The sequence below is a fragment of the Nerophis lumbriciformis genome, linkage group LG15, assembly GCF_033978685.3.
Source record: "Nerophis lumbriciformis linkage group LG15, RoL_Nlum_v2.1, whole genome shotgun sequence".
NCBI lineage: Eukaryota > Metazoa > Chordata > Actinopteri > Syngnathiformes > Syngnathidae > Nerophis > Nerophis lumbriciformis.
The window spans coordinates 11,085,953-11,102,872 of NC_084562.2; the positions used below are offsets into that span (position 1 = coordinate 11,085,953).

The 16,920-nt window shown below is 40.6% G+C and overlaps 1 protein-coding gene across 3 annotated transcripts in view; it reads left to right on the plus strand.

The window, feature by feature from the left end:
• tspan4a (tetraspanin 4a) overlaps positions 1 to 16,920 on the plus strand; it is a 456,166-nt gene that overhangs the window by 233,595 nt on the left and 205,651 nt on the right. The gene's annotated exons all lie outside the window — the stretch shown is intronic.

Genomic DNA, 16,920 nt, shown 5'->3' on the forward strand with positions numbered 1-16,920 from the left:
TATATGCATCAAGTGTTCATTCAAGGCTAAGGCAAAATATCGAGATATATATCGTGTATCGTGACCAGTGTTGGGTTAGTTACTGAAAACCAGTAACTAGTTACTTTATTTCAAAAGTAACTCAGTTACTAACTCAGTTACTTACACCAAAAAGTAATGCGTTACTGTGAAAAGTAACTTTTTAGTTTTTCTTAAAAGCTCCCATTAATGCCCCTTTAGTCATCATTTCGGTACTGTTATTGCACTGGAGAATAATAAAATGTGTTGATCAACTTGACATGCATTTGCATCACTGAACTCTGCTAAGCAATGTGGTCTACACACAACACACACAAAGACAAAGATATGTTTCAAAGGGACAATTTATTTCAGGCCACAACAAATTGACAAAACTATTTTAAATAGCTGCAACATAACATACATAAGTAACAAACAGCATAATAACAACATAGCTGTAAACCTAGCTGGCTTCACCTAAGGAAGGCACACGTGACATACACAAAGCCTAACCAGGCAGATTTGAATTGTTGTTTTGGGCAGTAGACGGGATCTTTGATCCAAGACACAACTTACATTTAACTAAAATGTTCTTTTCTTTGTGCTCGACAAAAAAAAGTAGTGAGAATATCTCCATGTTAAGACACTCCAGTCGACTGCGGCTCCGTTGTTAGTAAACACACATTTATGTTCGATTACTAGTTACCGCCGAAACTAACGGCGTTAGTCCCAACACTGATCGTGACATGGCCTATAAATATCGAGATATTAATAAAAGGCCATATCGCCCAGCCCTACTACCAAATGTTGCTCAGTACAATTACAGAATTAGGACTGCCAAATTCGAAAGTTTCGGCCAAGAGGAGAAGAAAATAGATTTACTCTGTACACAAACTGAGATTCATGGAGTGATTTATTCAAATAAACTGTCGTGTCCCACTAAGATCCAATATAGTTTAAAAGGCACAGAATCATTTCATCATGCGTTATTTTATACCAGCCTACCGATTATGGTTTGTTCATTTGTCATTTTTGATCAAATTCTAATTTTTTATGTTTGTAGCAGTATTTGACATCTCAAGTGGGCCAAAAATTTAATCCACACTTTTTTGCCCTACAATTTTCTCTCATGGATTTTATGTCATTTTATGAAACAATGTCTTTTCTCTCTGCTCTACAATAAACGTGTGTACTGAACCTTTTTGATAAATAAAATAAATAACTAATGTTTTGTCTTTATAGAGTGACAATAGCCTGCTACAAAAACATATTTATCAACTGTTTAGGGAGAAGTGGGTGTAGATTTGTTTAAAATTGGTATTTTAATGCAATTGGTCTCACCTCACAGGATGTTCAATTGAAATGACAGGAAGTGGAAATACTTTTATTGCAATTTAGACACATTTTCTTATACAGGTAAAACCAGGATTATTTCTCATATTCTACAAAGGTTTTAGTCTAATTACTACAAACACTTCACAATTCCTGCAATTAAACACACATTATATCCATTTTGAATACTTGGATGAAGTATTGCATCCTATTTTCATAAATGATACATACCGGTACTTCTTCTCCCCGTCATCTTTGTTGTAGCAGTGTAGCGTGCAAGGACAGGAGTGGAAGAAGTATCAAAAGATGGAGCTAACTGTTTTAATGACATTCAGACTTTACTTAAATCAATAATGCAGGTTTTTATTTTTTTCACAATAGCATATGACACTCGACTTTTCAGCCCTCCTCTGTGCCATGCCTCTCTCCTCCTCCTGCTCCCGACCGCTCACTGTTAAAGACAACAGATAATTAGATTAACACGTACCACCTGTGAAATCGAATCACCTGCCAGCTGTGTCTCGCCGCCAGCACATGCCCCGCCCCTGCCCCGCCCCTGCCCCGCCCCTGCCCCGCCCCTGCCCGATGGCGCTCGTCTTCAGCACCATGGCCAGCGGCGGTGACTTTTGCTCCTACAGGCAGTGCTGGCTACACCTCCCCCCACAGTGGTATCTACGTTGCAGTGGCGGGCCGTGCGTTTCCCCACCTAGGCCTTCAGTGATATCCGACTTCAATGATTACCTCTCAAAATACCATAATTTATGTCACCACGTGACCATTGCTGGAGAAATACTATACAGAGACACGTTTATGCACTACCTAGTATTGAAACTCATCAACAGTGTACAAAACGGGTTATTTTCTGGTGCATTTAAAAATCAATTAAAACGCGTCAGCAATTAAAACATATCTTATGTGGTACTGTCAAAATTAAAATTGCAAAAAAAATATTAAAAGTCAAAAAATAAAATATTTGAACTCACAATTTGTAGCACCTATTCGACGCCGTATAAGCCAGTGGTACCCCTCATAGTCAACTTACTCGAGTGGAAATGGTGGAGCATTTCCCAATTTAATCGCCAGAACAGCTGAGCTCGCTTCCGGGGTTGGCCGATATCGTCTCACAAGATGTAGTTTCTCTTTAAATATTCTTCTTGGGAATGGCCTTGCAAATATATATCTGCCACCTAATCAACGTTTTGTTCTCCTTCTCTGTCTCAACACTTCCCGCTTCCTACTAAATTGAATCTTGTGAATGGATACTCACTTTGGAATGACAAGTGAACATTCATGCACAGTCTCCTTAACATCAGGCTACCTTGGTAGGCTACTGTCAACAACTTGTGATCTGATTGGCTATTGCAACTGTCTATCAACTGTATGTGTTCTCAAATTCACCCGCTAACAGTCCCGGTGAGTATCCAATCAATGGACGCAATACTGTCACGTTCAACGTGAGGCCAGCTAGAAGGCCTTACTGACAACAACTCATGATCGGATTGGCTATCACAACTGTCTATCAACTGTATGTGCCCGTTCACTTACAGTACACGGATGTCCGCATTGTTGATTCTTAAGGCCTTGGGCAGATTTCATGCAGCATGGCAACATAAGCAAGCTGAATTCTGATTTGATACAAACTAAAACTAAAAACAACAGCACTGGATGAGCATAATATGACATGAAGAGAATATGAATACTTTTAAATATTTAGTAGAGATGTCCGATAATGGCTTTTTTGCCGATATCCCGATATTGTCCAACTCTTAATTACCGATTCCGATATCAACCGATATCGATATATACAGTCGTGGAATTAACACGTTATTATGCCTAATTTTGTTGTGATGCCCCGCTGGATGCATTAAACATTAACTAGTTTTTCCAAAATAAATCAACTCAAGTTATGGGAAAAAAAATGCCAACATGGCACTGCCATATTTATTATTGAAGTGCATTATTTTTTTTAACATGCCTCAAAACAGCAGCTTGGAAATTGGGACCTGCTCTCCCTGAGAGAGCATGAGGAGGTTGAGGTGGGCGGGATTTTTTAGAGGGTAGCGGGGGTGTATATTGTAGCGTCCCGGCAGAGTTAGTGCTGCAAGGGGTTCTGGGTATTTGTTCTGTTGTGTTTATGTTGTGTTACGGTGTGGATGTTCTCCCGAAATGTGTTTGCCATTCTTGTTTGGTGTGGGTTCACAGTGTGGCACATATTTGTAACAGTGTTAAAGTTGTTTATACGGCCACCCTCAGTGTGACCTGTATGGCTGTTGACCAAGTATGCGTTGCATTCACTTGTGTGTGTGAAAAGCCTTAGATATTATGTGACTGGGCCGGCACGCAAAGGCAGCGCCTTTAAGGTTTATTGGCGCTCTGTACTTCTCCCTACGTCCGTGTACACAGCGGCGTTTTTAAAAAGTCATACATTTTACTTTTTGAAACCGATACCGATAATTTCCGATATTACATTTTAAAGCATTTATCGGCCGATAATATCGGCAGTCCGATATTATCGGATATCCTTAATATTTAGGGAAAGTAAATAAAAAAATAATTGTATCTTTAATTATGACCATAATTTCTGGTTATTTTATGTCAGCAGGGACGGCCTTGCTGGCCCTGACGGCACACCACTGATACCTTCTACATCACTAGCAATAGCCTCTGTGTTTCCTCTTCAATCCACCGTGTTTGAAGAATAGCTTCCGTGGACGTGGCCGCCTTGATCTCCGACCTCGTAATTGGAACGCTCAGAACTCCCAGCTCCGACTTCCAACCTCCGAGGTATTTGGAACGCAGCATAACTACCGAAACGCAGGAAAATAACACACACAAGACCAGCCTTTCTTGAGTAGTCATGACAATGTGGGTGTTTTTTCACGTTTAGAGGACTATAATTGCATTGTTTATGCTCTGACTATGAAAATAGGTGATTTATAAAAATGGGACCAATTAGCCAGAATAAACCTGTGGCAACTGCAGTCACAACATTTCATAAAGCATCTTGTTCTGACATTTTCCAACTAAACAAAGAGCATGTCCTTCTCCTCCAGTACTTCACATCTCTTTTTTCCTCAATGCATTATTGAGCGCCGTTATACACGGAGAGGAGATTAAATCTCTTCATAAAAGATGAAACGTTGCCAATGATACTGTATGGAAGCAAACGTTACATAAACGGGAGACATGGTCCTATTCTCAGACTTCATGGGAGGAACCTGTTTTTTTTCCCCACCACTCTTCTCCCATCACTGTCCTGCCTTATGAATAATTACACCACCGAATACCATTGATGTGCATTTAGGTCAAAAGCCTTCCGTCAAACAGGTACCTTGAGAGTTGCCCTACTGTAGACCCCAAAACCAGTGAAGTTGGCACGCTGTGTAAATCGTAAATGAAAACAGAATACAATGATTTGCAAACCCTTTTCCAACTTATATTCAATTCAATAGACTGCAAAGACAAGATATTTAACGCTTGAACTGGAAAACGTTGTTATTTTTTGCAAATATTAGCTCATTCGTAATTGAATGCCTGCAACATCTTTCATAAAAGCAAGCACACGTGGCAAAAAAGACTGAGAAAGTTGAGGAATGCTCATCAAACACTTATTTGGAACATCCCATAGGTGAACAGGTTAATTTGGAACAGATGAGTGCCAGGATTGGGTATAAAAGCAGCTTCCATGAAATGCTCAATCATTCACAAACAAGGATGGGGCGAGGGTCACCACTTTGTCAACAAATGTGTGAGCAAATTGTCGAACAGTTTAAGAACAACATTTCTCAATGAGCTATTGCAAGGAATTTAGGGATTCCACCATCTAAAGTCTGTAATATCATCAAAAGGTTCAGAGAATCTGGAGAAATCACTGCACGTATGCGAGGATATTACGGACCTTCGATCCCTCAGGCGATACTGCATCAAAAACCGATATCAGTGTGTAAAGGATATCACCACATGTGCTCAGGAACCCTTCAGAAAACCACTGTCAGTAACTACAGTTGGTCGCTACATTTGGGGCGGCATAGCTCGGTTGGCTGAGTGGCCGTGCCAGCAATTTGAGGGCTCCAGGTTCGATTCCCGCTTCCGCCATCCTAGTCACTGCCGTTGTGTCCTTGGGCAAGACACTTTACCCACCAGCTCCCAATGCCACCCACACTGGTTTAAATGTAACTTAGATATCGGGTTTCCCTATGTAAAGCGCTTTGAGTCACTAGAGAAATGCGCTATATAAATACAATTCACTTCACTTCACTTCACATCTGTAAGTGCAAGTTAAAACTCTACTATGCAAAGCCACAGCCATTTATCAACAACACCCAGAAACGCAGCCGGCTTCGATGGACTGATGCAAAGTGGAAAAGTGTTCTGTGGTCTGACGAGTCCACATTTTTTTAGAAACTGTGGATGTCGTGTCCTCCGGACCAAAGAGGAAAAGAACCATCCGGATTGTTATAGGCGCAAAGTTCAAAAGCTAGCATCTGTGATGGTATGGGGGTGTATTAGGGCCTGAGTCATAGGTAACTTACACATCTGTGAAGGCGCCATTAATGCTGAAAGGTACATACAGGTTTTGGAGCAACATCCAAGCAACGTTATCATGGACGCCCCTGCTTATTTCAGCAAGACAATGCCAAGCCACGTGTTACGACAGCGTGGCTTCGTAGTAAAATAGTGCGGGTACTAGATTGGCCTGCCTGTAGTCCAGACCTGTCTCCCATTGAAGATGTGTGGCGCATTATGAAGCCTAAAATACCACAACTGTTGAACAACTTTAGCTGTACATCAAGCAAGAATGGGAAATAATTCCACCTGAAAAGCTTCAAAAATTGGTCTCCTCAGTTTTCCAAACGTTTACTGAGTGTTGTTAAAAGGAAAGGCCATGTAACACAGTGGTAAAAATGCCCCTGTGCCAACTTTTTTTGCAATGTGTTGCTGCCATTAAATTCTAAGTTAATGATTATTTGCAAAACAAAAATAAGGTTCTCAGTTGGAACATTAAATATCTTGTCTTTGCAGTCTATTCAATTGAATATAAGTTGAAAAGGATTTTCAAATCCTTGTATTCTGTTTTTATTTACAAATTACACAATGTGCCAACTTCACTGGTTTTGGGGTTTTGTAGATAAAGTATGTATCTACGTCTACATCCTGACGTGCGGTGAGGTTCATGGGTGGTGAGGCACTAACTTCATCACAGTCAGATTTACAAACATATGAACCCTAAAGAGTATCTTATTCACCATTTGATTGGCAGCAGTAAACTGGCTATGTTTAAAAGCTCATACCAGCATTCTTCCCTGCTTGGCACTCAGCATCAAGGGTCGGAATTGGGGGTTAAATCACCAAAAATGATTCCCGGGCGCGGCGCCGCTGCTGCCCACTGCTCCCCTCACCTCCCAGGGGGTGATCAAGGGGATGGGTCAAATGCAGAGGACACATTTCACCACACCTAGTGTGTGTGTGTGACAATCATTGGTACTTTAACTTAACTTTTTGAAGTATTTATTTCAAACCTGCACAATACAACAACACACATTTTTTTTTTTTACATTTTGGCAGAGACATTTATGCAAGGCTTGAAAAGGGGTTGGATGAAGCAATTGCTTATAATATCCCAACCCCTCTCACTCACTCCACGTTTAACATAAACAATATAATACAAGAACAATACTATACAAACAAAAACAAGAAAAACTCCTATACACTAACAATACAATAGTACCACTGTTACTATGCGACAAGACAAGACGAGACTTTAACTTTACACATTCAAACTGTAGCACACAAAAAAGCACATTTAATAAAAAAAACGTTATTATGGTCTTAACTTTACTTATAAATGAAATCCATGCACCGCTCCTTCTGAACAAAAGCATCGATAACTTGTTTATAAAAGTCTTCCTTATCTTTCTTCAGTTTTAATAGTCTCTCTGTCTTGATGGAGATCTTCCTTTAATTATTACCTCCTGCTTCGATTGAAAGTCCAGTTTAGAAAACTGTTTTATTTTAGATATGTAATCCTCCATGTTAAACGTCCAGGCGAGAGGAAAAATAAACGATTACTGCTAACTGTAGCTTGTTGTCACTTTTTCTGCAGCCGAGTAGTCGCAAGAATGATCTCTGGGATCACTACCGCCCTCTACCACCAGGAGGCGGGATTACTGCGAGCCTCACACAGTGCGTCTTCGCAGCAGTTTTATGATTGCTCAGCACAAGAAATACGTTACACACATACAGTTGTTGACAAAATACACTGTACATTATATACCTCAGCTAACTAAACTATGGAAATGTATAATATAATTCATATAGCAATACGGTCTCACTGCACAGCAGGCCAGCAGTTAGCCGAGGCATTGCGCAATCCATGTTGAGGCTCAACTGGCTGGTGACTCACCGCAAGTCTCTTCTCAGTATTTGAACGGAAAATGTGAAAATTCAGCAAATTTGAATAAAAATAATCTAAAACTGGTGAAGTTAAATGGAAAATACCTTTATAATATACCGTATTTTCCGCACTATTAGCCGCACCTAAAAACCACAAATTTTAACAAAAGCTGACAGTGCGGCTTATAACCCGGTGCGCCTTATATATGGATTAATATAAATATTTATTTTCATAAAGTTTCGGTCTCGCAACTACGGTAAACAGCCGCCATCTTTTTTCCCCGTAGAAGAGGAAGCGCTTCTTCTTCTATGGTAAGCAACTGCCAAGGTAAGCACCCGCCCCCGTAGAAGAGGAAGAATGAGAAGTCGTCCTTCACTGTGGTTCTAGCTTGCCATGCTAATGGCCAGAAACTTCCACCCATGGTGATATTCAAAAGGAAGACCTTGCCAAAAGAGACCTTTCCAGCCGGCGTCATCATAAAAGCTAACTCGAAGGGATGGATGGATGAAGAAAAGATGAGCGAGTGGTTAAGGGAAGTTTACGCGAAGAGGCCGGGTGGCTTTTTTCACGCAGCTCCGTCCATGTTGATATACGACTCCATGCGCGCCCACATCACAGATGGTGTCAAAAAACAAGTGAAGCACACAAATACAACACTCGCCGTCATTCCGGGTGGATTAACCAAAGAACTCCAACCGCTCGATATTGGTGTCAACAGGGCATTTAAAGCACGACTGCGAACGGCGTGGGAACAATGGATGACCGAAGGCGAACACACCTTCACTAAGACAGGAAGACAGCGCCGGACGACATACGCCAACATCTGCCAGTGGATCGTAAATGCCTGGGCAGATATTTCGGTCACAACTGTGGTCCGAGCTTTCCGGAAGGCAGGATTCACAGAACTGCTGCACAACAACAGCGACACTGACTCCGATTACTTCGACGAGACGGAGCCGGCCATTTTGGATCCCGTATTCGCCCAACTTTTTAATTCGGACACCGAAGGAGAAGAATTCGAGGGATTTATGAATGAAGAATAACTTCAGAAAGTGAGCGTTATGTTTATTTTGTGTGTTGTGACATTAACGTTCGAGCAACATTATGTTGCTATTGCTCTGCACTATTTTGAATTTTACTATGTTTGTGATTGCACATTTGCACATTACCGTACATTTTGGGAGTGAACAGAGTTGTTAGAACGCTGGTTTTTAATATATTATTAAAGTTTGACTGACCTATCTGACTGTTTTTTTGACATTCCCTTTAGCGCAGTTAGATGCGGCTTATAACACGGGGCGGCTTATAGGTGGACAAAGTTTTGAAATATGCCGTTCATTGAAGGCGCGGCTTATAACCCAGGGCGGCTAATAGTGCGGAAAATACGGTAATCACTGGATACATATAACAATTTCATTTTTTTTTTTTCTTTTTAATTTTTTTTTCTTTCCATGATGGCACGTGAGGCCCCCGCCTCACCTGCCTCCCCTGACTGCACGTCACTGGTCCACATATAGGCTTGTATATTTTCTACAGAGCCATGTTTGCAGAATATGAAAAAAACGTTATCATCATCTCTTCCCCTCTGAAGCATACGACCTCAAAATGTTCACTGTCACCTTCTCCCGGCGTTCCCTTTCATCCTTCACCCATTCATTGGCGGCCGGGCGCCAGGAGAGGACACACTCTGGGGCGTAATAAGGCTCCGTAGCGAGTCGCACTAACCCCTGGACCTTTCATTTGCTATCTGTTGAAATCTCCCAGCTGTGAACGAAACCTGTCTCGACCGCACTGGCGCCTTCTCTCCTTTTTTGCCCTACTTCCACTGAAAGAACTCATTAAATAACATGGTGTGTTTAAAAAAAAAACTGACAAAAAAGCGGTAATCTTGTATTTAGCTATGTAAATCTTGCCGCCTTTGGGAGTTTTTGCAAAAATGTGTTTCCTGTAGATGCGTCTGAACTCATAACTGATGTGCATCATAAACACGCAGCGTCCTCTGTGTGCCTCTGCGGGCGCCGGCAGCGCGGCTAATAAGCACAGAAAGAGGTTCAAAAAAATGATACATGGCGGACTCCGAGAGGTGATTTAATCACCGCACAGCTCAAAGGCTTCATGTGCTGGCGTCTCATGGCTCCAATTGGTTTTAAATATTACGGACTAAGCCTCATTGCTGAATGTGAATGTCTTTTTGGAGGGGCAACTCCTTCATGTTAGAAATGTACACCCACCCGGTGAGAGACTACGTTTCTGTCTAAAATATCGTACTTTCCGGGCTATTGTGCATCGGTATTTAAGCCACACCCACCAAATTTTAGTATGAATACAGTCGCGATCAAAAGTTTGCATACACTTGTAAAGAACATAATGTCACGGCTGTCTTGAGTTTCCAATCATTTCTACAACTCTTATTTTTTTGTGATAGAGTGATTGGAGCACATACTTGTTGGTCACAAAAAACATTCATGTCAAGTTTGGTTCTTTTATGAATTTATTTCGGGTCTACTGAAAATGTGACCAAATCTGCTGGGTCAAAAGTATACATACAGCAATGTTAATATTTGGTTTCACGTCCCTTGGCAAGTTTCACTGCAATAAGGCACTTTTGGTAGCCATCTACAAGCTTCTGGTTGAATTTTTGACCACTCCTCTTGACAAAATTGGTGCAGTTCAGCTAAGAGTGTTGGTTTTCTGATATTGGACTTGTTTCTTCAGCATTGTCTACACGTTTAAGTCAGGACTTTGGGAAGGCCATTCCAAAACCTTAATTCTAGCCTGATTTAGCCACTCCTTTACCACCCCTGACCACTCCCTGACCACCTGAGGGCACCACAGACTGTGGATGCTTTTAAAAAAGGCTTAAAGGCCTACTGAAACCCACTACTACCGATCACGCAGTCTGATAGTTTATATGTCAATGATGAAATCTTAACATTGCAACACATGCCAATACGGCCGGGTTAGCTTACTAAAGTGCAATTTTAAATTTTGCGCGAAATATCCTGCTGAAAATATCTCGGTATGATGACGTCAGCGCGTGACGTCACGGATTGTGGAGGACATTTTGGAACAGCATGGTGGCCAGCTATTAAGTCGTCTGTTTTCATCGCAAAATTCCACAGTATTCTGGACATCTGTGTTAGTGAATCTTTTGCAATTTGTTCAATGAACAATGGAGACAGCAAAGAAGAAAACTGTAGGTGGGAAGCGGTGTATTGCGGCCGACTGCAGCCGGTGTTTCATTGTTTACATTCCCGGAAGATGACAGTCAAGCTTTACCATTGGCCTGTGGAGAACTGGGACAACAGAGACTCTTACCAGGAGGACTCTGAGTTGGATACGCAGACACGGCACCGTGAGTACGCATGCAGCTGCGGCTTCCAAACATTTGATTGCTTGCCCGTACGTGCGTGCCGCTATGTGCATGTCACGTACGCAACTTTGGGGACTTTGGGGAAATGTATGTGATGTATGAACTTTGGGGAGGTGAACGGTACTTTGGGCTGTGGGATTGAGTGTGTTGTGCAGGTGTTTGAGTTGTATTTGTGGGTTATATGGACGGGAGGGGGGAGGTGTTTGTTATGCGGGATTAATTTGTGGCATATTAAATATAAGCCTGGTTGTGTTGTGGCTAATAGAGTATATATATGTCTTGTGTTTATTTACTGTTTTAGTCATTCCCAGCTGAATATCAGGTCCCGCCCGCCTCTCACAGCATCTTCCCTATCTGAATCGCTCCCACTGCCCTCTAGTCCTTCACTCTCACTTTCCTCATCCACAAATCTTTCATCCTCGCTCAAATTAATGGGGAAATCGTCGCTTTCTCGGTCCGAATCGCTCTCGCTGCTGGTGGCCATGATTGTAAACAATGTGCAGATGTGAGGAGCTCCACAACCTGTGACGTCACGCTACTCGTCTGCTACTTCCGGTACAGGCAAGGCTTTTTTATCAGCGACCAAAAGTTGCGAACTTTATTGTCGATGTTCTCTACTAAATCTTTTCAGCAAAAATATGGCAATATCGCGAAATGATCAAGTATGACACATAGAATGGACCTGCTATCTCCGTTTAAATAAGAAAATCGCATTTTTAGTAGGCCTTTAAAAACCCTTCTTTTAAAAAAAGCCTTTTTTTAGATATATGCATACTAGTTATAGCTTTTAGGCTGTTCTAGTTTTTATTTTTATTTATTTTATTATCTTTTTATTTTTATTTTTTTAATAGGCTACACTGTAGCACTTTGAGGTTGTTTGCTCAATGTAAAGTGCTTTTTACAAATAAAATATATTATTATTATTATTGTTATACCACTTTTGACGTGTATTTGGGGTCATTGTCCTGTTGGAACACCCAACTGCGCCCAAGACCCAACCTCCAGGCTGATGATTTTAAGTTGTCCTGAAGAATTTGGAGGTAATCCTCCTTTTTCATTGTCCCATTTACTCTCTGTAAAGCAGCAGTTCCATTCGCAGCAAAACAGGCCCAGAGCATAATACTACCACCACCATGCTTGACGGTAGGCATGTTGTTCCTGGGATTAAAGGCCTCACCTTTTCTCCTCCAAACATATTGCTAGGTATTGTGGACAAACAGCTATATTTTTGTTTCATCTGACCACATAACTTTCCTCCAGAAAGTTGTATCTTTGTCCATATGATGTCAAAGTTATAGAAATTATTGGAAACTCAAGACAGCCATGACATTATGTTCTTTACAAGTGTATGTAAACTTTTGATCGTGACTGTAAATATTTTTACGTATATCAGCCACACCGGACTATAGGTCGCATATACAGGTACGAATACTTTAGTAAATGTTTATTTACATACCTTAATTGTTTCCAAACGGTGCCTGTCACACAGAAGTCATCGTCACTAGCTGCTGGAGCTAGCTTTCCACTCGGCTAAACGAACCCAACAACTTCCCTGTGACGTTTTTGGTGAATTTACAAAACTGAAACAATACAAAAAGAATGATATTGCAAGTTAAAATACTAACACAGACACTTGTAAACATGTTAGCATACTTGCTAATGCTAACGATGCTATCTTGATTATATTACGATAGCGCGTACAAATATGCACAAAAACACTCCTACAGACATCACACATGGGACGGTTTAGAAAGTATGAATTGTTTTAGTTTCATTGTAAAACTTACAAACGCCGCTTGGAGTGATGAAAGAAGAATTCTGATGAGCAGGAATGCTATGGACGAATAGTAAACAACAGGGGGGTATACTTCCGGTTCAAAGCACGAAACAGGAAGTACATTTTCAACCCGCAGAACCTGCAGTGTCATGATCCGCTGCCCGGATCATGTTTGTTTTCTTTTCGATTCCCTCGTTTCTGTTTTGAGCACCCCTGGGTTTATGTTTTAGACGCTCTGACTACAGGTTGTTTTCACCTGCCTCTGATTAGTGTTCGGTACGCTCATCTGCTGCCGGGCACTAATCAGAGAGCTGCTTATTAACATTGTGCGCCACACTCTGTCTGGTTTCCTTGTCTGCTGTATGCAACAGTTTTTATTTCCTTTTTCCTGGCTGAAGATTCCTGTGCTAAGTTTTTGGTCTTAGCTTCCCTTGCGATCGCCACGCATCCCTTTTTGTTTGTTCCCTGTATTTTTGTATTTCATTGAATGATTTATGGACAATAAATCATATTCTTACCTGCACGCTTCGTCCGGAGTGTTCCGTCTGCATCCTGGGAGAACGACAACGCAGTAAAATGCGACCTTGATGTGACATGCAATGAGCGAACTCGTACAAAAGATGGCGCCGTACCACAAACAATAACACATCTTTCAGTGTCTCTGTCTGTGTTTGAAACTATTTGTTGAATACAATGGCCAAAAGTGAAGAAAAATCTATAAATTAGTCGCACCGTTTTATAAGCCGCAGGGTTCAAAGCGGAGAAAGAAAAGTAGCGCCGTATATTCCGAAAAATACGGTAACTTAAAAAAAAACATTTCTATTCTGCTTCTTAAAAGTGCTGTTTGCAACTTGGTTAAAGTTAAATTTTTAAAGCAAAAACACCATTGGCTAGCTTATGTTAGCTTATGACTTAGACTTAGACTTAGACAAACATTATTGATCCACAAGGGAAATTGTTGACACACAGTAGCTCAGTTACAAAGGATGGAAAGGTTTTTTTTTCTTTTTTTTTTTCTTTCGCCTGAAAGAGTGGCAGCGCATCACAGTAGCTCCTTTGATTTCCTTAATTTTACTTTATTTTTGGTATTATTCTCAAATGTTCTTGCTTTTTTTAAATCACTTTAATCATTAATTATGGTTCTTGGTTCAATGGTTCTTTTCGTTGTTTTTATTTTTATTTTCGGGCCGTTTTGTGTTTGTTTCATTTTATGCTGAAAATTATGTGATATCTGGTTTGCAATCTTTTACATTTACACATGCCAGCATATCAAAATGAATACAAGAGACTTTGACTCTTGTTTGATTATTATTACAACCTAGGAGAGCTACTTGCGGTAGTCCGCCTGACGAGCCAAGCTGGTGCTGGAGTTACAGGAACACATTGTGACAGCAATAGGTGGCAAAATGATAAACTATTAGACATTCTCACAAATATTAGTATAAATGTGAAGCATTGAAAAGCATTCGCAAAAAAGTTTGTTGGTCAAATTTATTTTTAACATGATTGAAATCAAGTGTTGTTAAAGCCCGAACGACCACGTCTGTGTATGCAAGCTTAATACATGAGGCCCCCAGGACGTTTTGCTTTGCAAACTTTTCATATTTTTTATTCATACTACGTTACCTTACCTCACTTAGCGACCGGCAAGGCTGTGTCTCGTCACCCTTTGTGTGCAAGCTCGGGAAAGTTGCATTTAAACAGGATATCTATTCATATATTCCCACCTCCACCCACAGAGACAAAGGGAGTGGATGACTGACAAGAAGCTTCACTCGGTTTCTTTAATACTGCTATTGAAGAAACTTAGACTTAGACAAACTTTAATGATCCACAAGGGAAATTGTTCCACACAGTAGCTCAGCTACAAAGGATGGAAAGGATAAGGATGGAAAGGATAATGCACACAAGGGCACACAAAGACGAAAACAAGATGTATAAAGTAGACTAAAAATGTACCATAGTAGCAATATCAAATATAACATATATGTAATATTTACATATTATATATACAGTATATAATATATACTGATATATTATATGATTATATTTTATTATTATATAATATATACAATATATAACAAATCCCATACAGCTGCAGTAAAAAAAAGGGCAGCATAAAATAAAGATTAGATGCAGCAGAAAATATACATTATTAACAAAGAGAGGTAGATAGCATAGAAGTGGTCAGGTAATAGACAAATATCATCTATTGCTGTATGGCGAGTGATTGTACAGCTGGATGGAGTGCGGAATGAAGGAGTTCTTAAATCGAAACCCGCCCAGTTGCAAAGAGCGAACCCTCTTGCAGCCTGTTTGTAAATGACAGATGAAGAAAACAAACACGCACAGACCTGATGATTTATTGATTCCGGGCAAAATGATCAATTCATTTATTCATTTTTTTGTTATTGGCCCGGGTTTCTCTGACTGTCAATACCAATGCGGTACATTGTTTGGATTTGCGGGACGTGGGAAAAGTAGTAAATGCGTGATTGTCCCACACAATGTGGGACATTATCAAATTATTATCAAAATAAGATAAAAGCACGTTACAGCAGGGGACTTCAAACAAATGCCACTATTATGGTCCCACTTTTAGTCCAGCTGAGAGACTTTTTCGAGGCAAAAAGAAGGCATAAGACAAAGCACACAGCAAGGTTTCCACTGCATGACATCCAAAGATATATTACTTTAAAGTGCTGTTTGCAACTTGCTCAAAGATAAAAAAAAATGTAACCAAAAAATAGAACAAAAAACCCACAGATTTGCTAATGTTCCCGTTAATGGTTTACCAGAACCTATATGTTTTTATAGTCTTTATATTTTGTCGAAATTCAAAAAAAGTTTAATGTGCAACAGTCCAAACATTTTCACTGCAGCTTGTAATTGGTAAGGCAAAAACTGTTTACCAGCCAAGAATAAGTACATTGTCAGTCTTAACAAGAAGTAATAATTTGCCTGTGGATTAAAAGTACAAATTCATTGGAATGGTACAATGGCCTCTAATAAGGAGGATGATATCTCTGCCGTTGCCATGGCGAAGCCTGCTTTAATGGTTTTTAATAAGTATTGTATATTAATAGAAAAATGAGCATAATAACCTGCCAGCACTATTTGGGGGGAATATTTTTCCTATCCTCCACAATCCACAATAACAAAACATGTTATTTCCTGTTTCTATGCATTGGAAATAGTAAAAAAAAACTGCTAGTAAGAAGCAGCTAACAATGTAGGCATGGGGATAGGATCTGTTCTTCCTATAAAGTAAAATAAAAAACCTCCAATATTGTTTAATATACGTGCTGTAGGTATGCATGTAATGCAGTAACAGACACATTCATGATAAAATGTAATATAAACAGCATTTTTGTCATTTTAAGCATTCCTGGAACTGTTGTCCTTGGCGAATTGATTCTACAAAGAAAAAAATTTAACGTTGTTGGTGATTTTTGGATGGTGCTAAACTCTTATAAATTGTAATATTTACAGCATTTTGGTCATTTTAAGCATTACTGGAACTATTTTCCTTCACGAATTGATTTTACAAAGTGCATCGCAACTAACACCACTTCCGTCAACGCAACAACACAGAGAGCACTGTGAAGACGTCTCTGTCTCGGGTTCTTCTGGGACCACAGGAAAGGGCACAACACTTTGGGTCGGCGGTTTACAATTCTTTTAATTATATTCTCACACAAGTCTCTGTCGGCTTTTCAGCTCTCCTCCTCCTCACAATGTCTCTCTTTTTGGCTTTTCAGCACTCTTCCGTGGTTTTTCATCTGCTTTCCAGGTCCCTCCGCCTCATGGTCTCCGACGCTGCTTAATAAAGGAACAGGTGATTAGATAACTCGTTCCAGCTGAGTCATCCACTCACCTGTCTGCTGCTTCATGACCGGCCTCCGCACACACCCCGCCCGCAGGGAACGCGCGAACCACGCCCCTCTCCACATGCCTCCACCGCCAGATTTGGGGCCGGGCAGCCGTCCGGCCGCGCTCACTCCCCCCCACCCCCTATAGCGGGCCGAGAGAGAAAATCGGCCACGG